This window comes from Equus caballus, chromosome 11 (assembly GCF_041296265.1).
Source record: "Equus caballus isolate H_3958 breed thoroughbred chromosome 11, TB-T2T, whole genome shotgun sequence".
Taxonomy (NCBI): domain Eukaryota; kingdom Metazoa; phylum Chordata; class Mammalia; order Perissodactyla; family Equidae; genus Equus; species Equus caballus.
The window spans coordinates 53,333,893-53,346,937 of NC_091694.1; positions in this window are offsets into that span (position 1 = coordinate 53,333,893).

Below are 13,045 nucleotides of genomic sequence, written 5' to 3' on the forward strand. Positions count from 1 at the left end.
TCCAAACATAAAGAAATGCAACAAGTACTAGAAGAAAGGCTGAGTGAATTGCTTCACGATCTGGGAGTGTGGAAGGCCTGCTATGGCAAAAATTCAGAACAGTAAAAGAAAGAAAAAGAAAAATTCAACATCATAACAATTAAAAAAACTTTATGGCAAAAAAAGTTAGAGCAAAAGACAAAAGGCAAATTGGGAGAAAATATCTGCAATTGACATCACAAAGGGCCAATCTCCTTAATACAGAAATAATTCTTACAAGTTGAAAAAAAAAAGATGAAAAAAACCCTCAAAAACAAATGGGAAACAAACAAGCAGACAACTCGCAAAAAAGATGTACAGATGGTCTTTAAACAGATGAAAAAACGCTCATCACTATTTTAAGAGAAATGCATATTAAAACCACACTTTCTCACCAATTAGAATGGTGAGAAACCTTCTGTCGGCAAGCTGTGATGAAACACACACTCTTGTGCTTTTCTGGTGGGTGAAACATTGTTCAACTGCCATGGAGAGGAATTTAGAAAAAATTAACAAAAGTAAATATTCAATTTCCCTTTGGCCCAGCAAAACCACTTCTTGGAATCTACTCACCAGATGTATGTCCACGAATACTAAAACTTTGTAAGCACCAGGTTATTTACTGTAGAACTACTATAATAATAAAAGTTGAAATTACCCCAAGTATTTATCAATAGGAAGCTTAGTGAATAAATTATGCTATATCCACATGGCAGAATATGTGGATATATGGCTATGAAGCCATAAAAAAGAATTAGAACAAGCGCTAATGAACTGAGATGGAGTAATTTCCAGGATATATTGTAAGTGAAAAAAGAAAGGTCCAGAACAGGTATACAGAGTACTACCTTTTGTGGAAGAAAGGAGATATAAGAATATCTATACATATTTGCTCATTTTTGCAAAAAGAAACACAAGCAAGATAGACCAGAAGCTAATATAAATGGTTACCTATAGGGGGTGGATGGGAACTGGGACAGCTATGTCTTTGTGCCTGGTTTTGACTTTTGAACTATGAAAATGATTTATATGTTCAAAAATAAACTTAAATAGAAAAGGAAGAAAAAAACAATTCCTAAAATTGAATACAAACAGAGCAAATAAACCTCATGTATATCAAATTAATGACAAATTAACGAAAAGACTTAATTCCTGTCAATTTTGAAAGTACACTGACTATACATTCTTAGTGAGATGTATGCAGAGCATAAAAAGAACCACAAGAAAGTTGGGAACTTTTCTAAGTAGTTTTGTTATTAGTTGTAATACTGGATTGTAATTTGAAACAATGTATATGCTTTTAGATGATACAAGTAAGTAAATATATTCATCTTATGAGAAACGAAGATCTTCACTCTGAGATAAAAAAAGACACAAGTATAGAGTAAAAGAAGGTAAGAAAACCCCCAGAATGTTAACTTAAATTGGACCTATTAGTATGAATCAACCTGAGCATCTGAAAGAGTAATGGCTGTTTAAATATCGACACATGGAATAGGGAATAATCCAGAGTCCTATGGTGGGGCAGGGCAGAGGGGTGGGGACAGTGAGGAAGGAAACCCCTCATCTTTACAGAAGAATGCCACTAATACCCCGGACAGAGTGAGGATGAGAGAAAAGTCATCGTTTTGCCACCAACAATATCATAATAGATCCAGGCAAGGATCACCAGTGATGCTAAAACCCCTGGGTGAAAGGACGTTAGAGAGAACTGCAGATGATGAAACTTAGCCCCCAATAATGGACACCTGACATCCTGACATGGATGGTGCAGGAGAGACCACACAGTATCTGCTATGCAACAGGCTTGCAAATGTTTAATCTGAATCTTTTCGAGCCTCTGGGCACAACTTCATGCTTTCAGAAAGTAGAGAGAGAACAAGTAAGTGATGCCATGAAGAAATAATCAGTCAAATTCAGACTGCGGGGCATCCTACAAGAAACTGGCCCAGATCATTCAAAATGAATCAACGTTATGTAAAAAAAAATCTGTTTTAGGTTAAAAGAGACCGCAGAGATAGAACCAAATGCAATACATGAACCTTGGTTAGAGCCTAGGCTGAAAAAAAGAAAGGAAGGGAGGGAGGGGGGGAAGAAGGAATAATCTGAAAAGGCATTTTGGGGACAAACTGAGGAAATTTGAATATAAACTGGATATCAGATGATATGGAATTATTGTTAATTTCCTTAGGTGTGAAAATGCGAGTGTAGTTATGTAGAAGAATGATCTTATTTCTAGGAGTTTCATACTGAGATATTTAGGGAAACACCCTAACTTATACAACAAACTTCAAATGGTTTGGCCAAAAAAAATAATATATTCACACAGATAAAGCAAATATGGCAAAAACAACAATAGATGACTCTAGGAGAAGGGTAAATGTGTGTCCTATAGGTTTGAAAATGTTCAAATAAAAAGTTGAGGGGAAACGATAAAAATGAAAACAAAAAAAACATCCCTAGCCCTGCCACGGCCCCAGACCAACGGCATCTGAATCTCCAGGCGTGGGGCTCAGGCATGGCATGTAAAGCTCCCCTCTGGAGTGCCCCGGGATCCTAAGGGACGTCCACAGCTGAAACTAAGCAGTCGGAGTTCCAGAGGCTGGGCGTGGGGTTGGCTGGGGCTGAGAGGAGAGGAGGCGAGACTCAAAGCCTAGAATGATAGAATTCTAAAGTGAGAAGATAAAGTTGAAAGCATACAGCTACTCCCCCAAACAGTGACCGAAATGGCAAGAAGAGGCCCCAGACTTGAGCAGGTGTCGGGGGATGACTGTGGAGGGAAAGCCTTCAGGAGCAGCCTCGAACAGTGACTGAAGCCGAAGCCACAGGCCAGATCCAAGTGTCCTTTTGTAAGTAAAAGTAGTTGAATTGGAGGAGGGTTTCTTAACCAGGTTTGGGCCTCTTAACCAGGTTTAGGATCCTCTGGGAAGTTTATTAAAGGTTTGGATGTTCAGGCTTCACCAAATCCCATTGAATCAGAATCTTGGGGGTCAGACTCAAGTGCGGGGGTTTCCAAAGGCTCTCCATGTCATTTTGAGGAAGAACCCTGGTTAGGAACTTCTGACAGCTGATCCTTCATTTCCTTCCACGCCGACGCTCTGTGACTCCACTCTTACACACCTCATTTCCAAATCTAGGAGGGCTGGGGGTGGCCTTGCCCCTAACCAATGCTGTTCCTCAGGAGATACAACAGCAACTGGAACCCAGAGGCCTTGCTTCCAAAGAAAGCAGGTGGCATGGTTGTCCTCCACTGGAGTCCCCAACGTTGGGTCTGTATTCTAAAATGTCTAAAATGGGGGAGAAAGGTGGAGGGAGGTACAGGTTGCAAAGAATAAACACAAGCAGTTTCTGCCAAACACTTGAGCTCCAGGCCCAGAGAAGGCACTCGTGCTCTCCAAGGGGCGGGAAGGGGAGGGAAAGCGAGCCAGGCCCCACCCCACCCAGGGCTGCATTGACCTTAGGCTTCAGCTCATCTTTTCCCTTCACCAGGCCTCAGTTTCCTCATCTGAGAAATGGATCTCTCTGATCTCCTAGGTTCCCTCTGGTCCCTACTTTCTCTGGTTTTATGATTCTCATCAGGAGAGCAAGCCAGCACGCCCTAAAAAGGATGAGCTGGGCTGCGACATGTCATGATATTCATTCTCCCACCACAGTAATGTGGGTGGGAGGGGGTCTGGTTGCCAGTTACATCCCACTTTGTGAGAGCCCTTGGCCAGTGCTGTCCCCCTGCAAGACCGCCCTTGTGAAGCAGGTACCAATTTCCCAGACCACAGGAGTGCGTGAAGATGTAACTACCATTATTTCTCTTTAATCGATTTTATCTTTGTTTTCAAATCTCCACTTCCTCAAGAGAAGACTAAATTTTGCCACTTCAAGGTCAGTGAGTTTCTTCCAGAATTTTTCCAGTATCTTTTGATAAACATGAAATTCAGGAGCTGTCTGCTGCTCTTCTCCTCCCCGTCTCCGCAGTACTGCTCTAAATTCAGGGAGGGGGTACCGTAGGTCTCATGTTGGCAGATGGGAGAAGGGGCCTCTGGTCTACATTTGTCATCTGTCCATGGCGGTCTCTGCTGAGAAGTGGCCCTGACCCCACTTGTCCAGTCACCGTGGCCTCCAGACTCCAGGTTGGTTGACACACGGCCGGCCCCCCACCCCAGCCTGAAACAGAGGCCCCCACGGATGTGCTCAGGCTTGTGCCAGACAACAGGAGACAAGTGATGAACAAATTGTGCAATTAATTGAGGAATTATGTACCCTCGTGATTCGTACTGCAAAGTGGAAATGCAGGGAGCTCAGAAAGTTACCCAGACGAGGCCTGGAGGCCTCCTACCCCTGGAACCTCAGTGCTGCCTTTGTTTACCCACACATCAGCGCCAACGCAGAACTCCAATCCCTGCTTTGGCGAGAAATCCAACTGCACTGGGCATTCTACGGTTTGCGTGAAGCTTCTTACAGATGGGAGGGGAAGGGCGGGGACGCATCACCTTTCTCCATTTTACCCCCCTCCTTCCACATCCCACTCCCTACCCTCCAACCAGGAGCTTAAAATACTCTTCTCTTGGCCATGCCGGGTAGCTTTCTCGTTATCTCAAGCCTGGATGCAAGCCCACCCTGGGGCCTAGATTCTCCCCTGGTGGGGTTAGTGAGGCATTTCCTCCCAAGATAACTCTGAGACAGTCTCACCCCAGACGCCTCCCAAAACAACGTTCTCTCCTTTTCCTGGCACCTCACCCCCACTCGCACCTGCCCATTACACTCCAGGCACAACTGTCAGGGGCACTGCCCTGCCCTCTGGCAGCAAATGGCACTAGGGGACCTGTAAATTGTCACCCTCTCCCCTGCAGTGACCCTCCTGCCACCTCATTTGTCCGTAATCTCGAGGGTTCCCACACACCTGACTCCACGTTCTCCCTAACATGGGAGGCCCACAGTTGCCATTCCCTGTGCTCGACTGCATTCTGCCAGGGGGGGACAGTGTCCCTCTCGCCCCACTACTGCATCCCTCTTCCCAAACTGTGGAAGCACCACGGCTTTTCCCAGCACTGGGATGGGCTGGGGATGGAGGCACCGGCCAAAAACATGAGTCCAGGACAGGGATCACCCCTCCAGCAGAGTAGCCGTTTCTAGAAAAGCAAATTATGGGTTCTTCAGAAAACTGGGAATGACAGTGAGCAACGAGTCAATTCAAAAATGATTTAGCAGCCAGACCTTGTGGGCAGATGTTCCCTTTCCCGAGGTGTTTCTGATTATAAAATTCATATTCATATAACATTTAAATTATAGGAAAATAGAAGATAATGAAGGTAAATCATCATCTCCCCACTCAGAGCTAACAACCACTAATATATCACTTCCAAACATTTTTATATGCTATTCACGTTTGTCTTTTCATAATAAAAAGGGGAGATATTTACCTATTTTTTATTAAGGCAACACATGCTCCCCGTAAAAATAAAATCATATCATGCAAAAATGTGTTTGTAACCAACTTTGTTCTTCCTTGATGTATTGTAGACATCCTCCCACATCAGCGACTTTAGATTTGTATCATCATTTTTAACGGCGCCACACAATTCCATTATGTAGCATAATTAATTTAATAAATCCCACTTATAAAAATATAGTGAAGAGCGTCCTGGTCTCTGAGCATTTACCCAATTATTTCCTAAGGATACATTTCTAGAAGTGGGACCGCGGAGTCTAGTGCCTTTGGTGCCTATGACCGCATCCGTCTCCTGAAGGATCGTATCCATTTACAACCCTCCTCCCCCCGACTGTGGAAGGGTTTATTTCCCCACATCTTTGCCAACTCTGGGTATCACTCTAATTTTTGCCAGTTTTATAGGTCAACAAGGTAGCTTTAATTTGCTTTTTTTCTATTATGAGTGAGGTTGAATCTCATCATAAATGCTCCTGGTCATTTGCAGATCTTCTGAGAAGAGTCTCTGCGTCCTTTGTCCTTTTTCTCCTGAGATGTTAATATTTTTCTATTTTAAGAACTTTCATCTATCAGAGATTTTAGTAATCTCTTGTGTATACTGCAAATGTTTTCCCCATTCGTTCCTTATCTCATTTGAGCCTCACAGCAATCCCGGGGGGTAGGCAGAGCAGGTGCAATTATCCCCACTTAATTGAGTAGAAACCATGACTCAGTCAGGAATGTTGGCCGATGGTAAGGGGGCCACGGGAAGACCTTGGCTTCCCTGCTCTGAGTGTGGTGCATCAAGCTGTCCTACCACTCCAACAGGGCTCTGACCGCGTCCTTTAAGATTATGGGGGAAATAACTTTTCCCCTATGCAAATTAAAATGTCTTAAATATTTGGGCCCCCGTTTCCCCTTCTGTAAGAAAATAGAGTTGAACCAAATGATTTCCTACATCCTTCTCAGTTCTACTGTCTTCTGATTCTCTGATTTCAGGCACAAGAGAGATCCACTTGGATGAAAGCATTGTCTGTATCCTCAAAGCACATATGCAGGGAACAGGAGGCGGCTGGGTCCTTCTCTACGTATGAAGTGCAGGGTGAGTGTCCATGACAGTGAGTTACCAAGAGTATTTCCACCTAGACTTCCCCAGGCTGGAACCAGGAGCTTCAGTCTAGCCGTGTCACTCCCCAGTGGAAAGCAATCAAAAGCACAAGGCACAGAAACTCCAGCATTTCTGTGTCACTGCTGAAGAATTCTAGATCAAGGTAGCTATTACCTCTTCCCATGGTCCATGCAGACATTACTAGTGGATCACAGCACATACCACCTGAGCCTGGTCACAGCTTCATAATCCTCCTTAGTGCTGTGTTGCAGGAAGCAACTATTATTTGATTAAAATTGACACAGGGATAAACTATTTGTCTTCCTGCTACTAGAATATTTTTCCTAATAATGACTTTTTACTACAAAACTAATGTATGTTCATTTAGACCAGTTTCGAAAATAGACCCTCAAAAATATGAAAATAAAAATCATCCATAAACATATCATCATTAACAACAATTTCATGTGTACTTTTTGTGTTTATACAAAAAATGAGAATAAACTTTTGTAGCTTATTCACTTAAGTAGATATTGGATATCTTTCCATATCAGTAAATATTATCTGCTCAATTTTAATGGTTCCATGTACTCCATTTATGAATGGACCACAGTTTATTTCTCCCCTGTAGTTGGGTATCTTACAGATCCCCTATAATTGGGCATCTAGGTTGCTTATCCTTATCTACCATTTCCATGAACCACTATTACAGAAATGTTGAAGTGAACAAATCTTTGTGCACTATGGTTCTTTCCATGCCTATATCCACAAAGATGGAATAGTGGGCTTGCTATATATTGACAAATTGCCGTCCAGACATGCTGCCACATTTCAGATACCACCAGCTCTATGTGGGGGTCCATTTCTCCATCTCTCATCCTCGATGCCTAACATCATTCTGTTTAGCGTTTTGCCAACCTGAGAGAAAGAAATTCTACTTTTTGAACTTGCATTATTCGATCACTAGTCATGCTTTTTTTTGGTATGGCTATTAACTATTTGATATTCTTCTTCTCTGAACTGCCTGTTTATGTTCTTTGCCCAGGTTTTTCTTGGGGTGTTCATCTATTTCCTTACGGATTTGTAAACATTCCTTATATATTAGTGATAGCAACTCTATGTTTTTGATCAAGCCTAGCAATGACTTACTCTGTGCTTCCTGCCTTTAGTCTAATGTTTACAAAAGCTTTCTCTACTCTTTTCGTCTGCTTTTTATGGTTGCAAAAAAGATGCTCATTCGGAACCTCCAGAGAAAGGAGGTGGGATGGGGAGGGCGGGTGCTGTAAGAATAGATGCAGCTTAGATCTAACACTGGAATACCGAAGCTCTAAAGCACTGGTCTCCAGAGGCAGCAGCACCCACAACAGTGGAGTGTGGGAAGAAAATATTAGCCTTTCTACATATATGCATGTTTTTCATTTTTATAGGAAAATAGAGCAAAGACATACAAAAATATATATGTTCAGTTTATAGAATAAAACAAATACCCAAGTATCCATCACCTGGACTAATAATACCATTTATTTGCTACCTCATCCTTTCATTTCTGCTTTTTTTTCATGTGCTATCCCTGGCAACCACTTGCCATATATATTTGTGCAGCAGTACACGTATATAATATATAAATAAGTAAATATACATATATTGGAGGATGCATGTCAAATTTTTAATTTTAATTTTTTAAAATCAATTGTAATCAAAAGTTTGGAGATGGCCATTCAAGGATCTCATCTCTCTTCTATGGCGCCCGCTTATCCCTGGCTGCCTGCTTCTCTCTCTACCCACAGGCTTCCTCTGCTTACTGATTTGCACTCATCGTCTCAGTTTGCTTGTGGCTCGCGGTGGCCGCCTCTGGCCTGGCCCTGGCCCTGGCTCCTCTTCATCATGACCTTCTTGCTTCAGCTCCCACTGCTGATCACACTGCCTTCCTCTGCTCATATTCCAGAGAGAGGATCTGATTGGTCCAGCCTATGAACTGGCCAGCCCCGGCTGCGGGGGTGCGATGACCACGTGGTACAACAGACCACGATGGCCCCTCAGCAGTGGGTGTGAGTGAGCTACCGGCCCTACGCACGTGGGCAGGGAAACCTATCCCAAACAGGGTAACTGTTCACATGTACTTCCTGCTGGTGCTTTTATTGTTACTTTTTATACTTAAATTCTCAATCCATCTAAATTTATTTTAATGAAGGATGCAGAAAGAATCTTTTTTCCATTTTGTTAATTATTGTTCCAATACTAATTTTTAGTAATCTTCACCAATATAATATAGTTTTGTTTGTCAGGCAGCAGGTTTCTTAGAACATGGATCTGTTTCCATACTTTTATTTCTGATTTGATCTTTGTTATAAAGTTTTATAGTGTTTTTTTTATATAGTAAAGTTTTATATGACATGGATGTTTCCATACTTTTACTTCCGATTTGATCTGTTAAATGCTGTGTAAGCACTGCACCCGTAAAAATTACATTATGGTTTAGTAATATTTTTTTTTTTCCTGAGGAAGAGTTGCCCTGAGCTAACATCTGTACCAATCTTCCTCTATTTTGTATGTGGGATGCTGCCACAGCATGACCACTGATGAGTGGTATAGGTCTGTGCCCAGGAACTGAACCTGGGCTGCCAAAGCAGACTTAACCACTAGGCCACAGGGCCGACCCCATATATTTTAATACTGGTAAGGCAAGTCCTCCCACCTTGTTTTATTTCTACTACCATCCTTTATTTTCCTACAACCATTTTTTACATTTATTTTTCCAGGTTAATTTCAGAAGCTTTTTTTGTTGAGCTCCCAAAAAATGCCACTGAAACTTTTAAAACTAAGGTTTATTGAGGTATATACATTAAAATTCACCCTTTTAAGAATATAGTTTGATGAGCTTTGACAAATATATGCAGCTGTGCAGCCACAGCTACAATCAACACGCTGATAATTTCCACTGCCCTCCACAGGTCCTTCAGGCCTCGGCAATCACTCGCCATTGGAATATTATTGAAACCATGTCGACGATTTGAGGAGGAGAAAATGAACATATTTGCCTCATTGAGTCTTCTCATCAAGGAGCGAACTGTGCCTTTTTATTCACTGACATTTTAAAACTGTTCTCCAAAATTTTATAATTTTCTTCTTATGGATCCTGAATCATTATTACATTTATTCTATTTATTACAAATTGTGTGATTATTGTGAATTTAATAATCTTTTCATTATATTTCTTACATGGCTGTTATGATATATAGTAAATTTATTGATTTTTGCTTATTTATAACTGGACACTGATTAGATACATAAAACACTCAAAAGAGGGGATAATTTTAGATGTACTGGTTGGCAAAACGGTTGCGGCAGAATGATCTAAAACTGTCCTATTCTTTGTTTATCTCTGGTGGGGTTATTTGCATCCTGGAGGCACCGTCCAGGGATTGAGTCTCTCTATCTATCTAGATCTCTATCTCTATCTAGATCTCTGTCTATCTGTCCCTCGTGCTTAGGCATTCCAAAGATGGCGGCTTAATCAATGCCTCAGTGAATGGCTGCCCTACTGCTGTGGTCCCTCCTGCTCCAGGGCTTTCTGCATGATGCGGGGTGGTGCCCTCTGCACTTGCAGGGTGAGGGGCCCAGGAGTTAGGGGAGACCCACCAGAGGCAGCAGAGAGAAAAGCAGCAGAAGAAAAGCAACCCACCCAAAGGCCTGGCCTGTTCGAGACACTAAATGCCTGTCCCTGCTAGGAATGGAGGGCGATCCTTGCGGAGCTCCAAGGCCCCACTGTTTTCTGCAACGAAGAGCCTCACCAGAGCCTGAGCGGACCGGGAAACAGGCAGACTTCACCTCGCCCAGGTTCACTTAGTTGTGTCAGTCGTTCTCCTCAGCCGGGCTGCACTAGGGCCGACTGGAGGTCACATGGTTCTCAGTCCAGTTTCAATTCAAATTTCAAAAGGCCAAATGGAAATACTGCATTTAGCCTTGACCAGGTGTCACTGGGTAACCAAACAGCGTATCGCCTTGATTTTTGCTGGAATTACATCAACTCAATGGAGAAACCCTTGGAATCCTATGCCGAAGAGAAGTTCTGACAGGAAATATGTCTTTGATTAAAATTTTTAAAATGGGGTGATCAAATTATCAGAAATGGAATTTGTTTACTTGAGAAACTCTTTCAAAGTATGTGTTTCATGGAAGCAAAATTAATTAAAGAGCTGCCTCGTGGGGAAAGATTAATCACTTATTTTTATTTTTCCTTCCCTACTATGGAAAACTTAGTAGGCTCTGTGGTACCGAAGGGCAAAAGTCAACGCGCTGTGGAGCAGCGCTTCTCAAACTTCACCCTGCCTACACTCACCTGGGGATCTTGCTGAAATACGGCTTCTGAGTCAGGAGATCTGGAGTGGAGCCTGAGACTGCATGTCTAGAAAGCTCCCAGGTGACGTGACACTGCTAGACCAGGGAGCACAGCTGGGCAGCAAGGCTGCAGAGGAAGTTCTGCTATCAGCTTTGAAGCAAACTGGCTACGAGGCCCCGCTTGGGCCCTTCCTGTCCTACACCATGAGGACATGCTAGATGGTCTCCGCCACATCTGACACTGTGAAGGAAGACCACCTCACGTCATCACAGAGATGCCGCGGATGCAGAGCCCAAGGCTCCGAGTATGAGCTCCCGAGACTCGGCGGCTCTCACACATCTAAGTTCAGCTTGGCCCCGCGCCTTTGCGTCATCTTGAATGAAGAATGGGTAATGCGCTGTCAACTGTGGACCCGCCCAAGAACACATCAGATGGCTCAAGTGTAAGGGCAGTGTCCCCGCTTACTCCATAAAAAGGGACGCAATCAGCACAAGAATCAGCAGAGCGGCCCCACAGCTTGACTAATAACGCCCAGCTGCTGCTCACTGTGCTGCTGTCTCCTCCAGTTTGTTCTCTGCTCAGTGTCCCGGGTCGCAGAAAGCCTCCCAAAGCCTCTGAGCAAAGCTCTCTGCCTCTCACAGTTGTGCCAGCTTTAGCCCCTGTCCTCCAGCTTGCGGGTCACCGGAGCTCCTTATTTCCCGTACCTCGGAGTGCGGGTGAGAATGTCAGTAGTAGCTTGCATCCTCCTGTCCAAGCCGGAGCCAGTTGCTGAGTGTAGTCTTATGCCTTCCCACATCACGCAGTTTCCCCTCACCCTGCCTCTCCCAGGAGCGCTTTCTTTTCCTCCATTTTTTTTATTATACATGACATACAACAAAATGCATAAATCTTGTTTATAGTTTAATACATTTTTAGATATATTGTCATCACCCAGATCAAGCCATAGTACATTTCTATGGCTCTGGAAAGTTCTCTCGGGCTTTTCAATTAATAACCACCTAACTCCTGTCAGAGGTAAGCATGATTCTATGACCATTCATTAGTTTCCCCTGTTCTCACAGTATCTCATTTCATCCTCACAGTTACACCTGTTTTACAAATAAAAAACCAAGACCAGTGGGTTGGTCGTTCCAACATGGTCCACCTGAGCATCTGTGAGTGGGAATGGCGGAAGGCGTGCAGGGCCTGTCTCTGTCTACACCCGCCACATCCTCCTTGAACTGGGTGCAAACGTGGACACAGAGTCACAGGTGCGATGTGGACAGAACACATGTCCACAATGAACAGTCTCGTGGCTTCTTGAAAGCAAAAGACCCAATTACAAGCTTGATTTTTCACTGACTGGATATTTGATGGCATTAAGCCAAAAAACCAAAAATCTTTTTGTTGTAATAATGGGATTGTGGTTACGTATTTAAAAGATAAAGTTGGTTTCTTTTAGAGATACTTACAAATGCAGTACCCGGGGCGGGTGGGAGTGGCCGGAGGTACAGGTGAAACAAGATCAGCCCTACGTTATAATTATCGAAGCTTGGTGATAGGCATATCAAGTTCATTAAAATATTCTACTCTTTGAATAGGTTTTAAAATTCCCATAATAAAAAGAAAAAAGAAAACTCAAGTTTTCCTTCAATTAAATATCCACGGAATTCTCCTGAAATAGCACACAGGGTGAATGACTTTTGACCCCCAGGTGCGGTGACATTCGCACTCTCAGACTCCTATGTGAATCAAGCAACAATCACAGTGGGCGCTGTGGGCGGATGGATCAGATCAGGCTCTGCTCTCCGCCTTTGCAGGGCGAGGACACTCACAACAGAGCCAGAGCCCCTGCCGCGAAGGGAATGTGGTTCCAGGCCTTCTCGGGCCTTGTTCCCTACCGCCGTTCCTGACTCACCGAGCTGTCGTGCTGGGCTCCTTGCCATTCTTGAGCATCCCAAGCACACTCCAGGGACAGGCCCTGTGCTGGAAGGTTCCCCCAGATACTCACATAGCTCACTCCCAACTTTCAAATGGTCATCTCCTGAAGGAGTCCTTCCACGACCAATCACACTAATCCCCATCCTCATCACTCTCCAAACCCTTACCTTCTTTTACTTTTCTTCATAGCACTTAGTACTATCTGACGCCATTCAACATATTTATCTGGTTACAGTCCGTC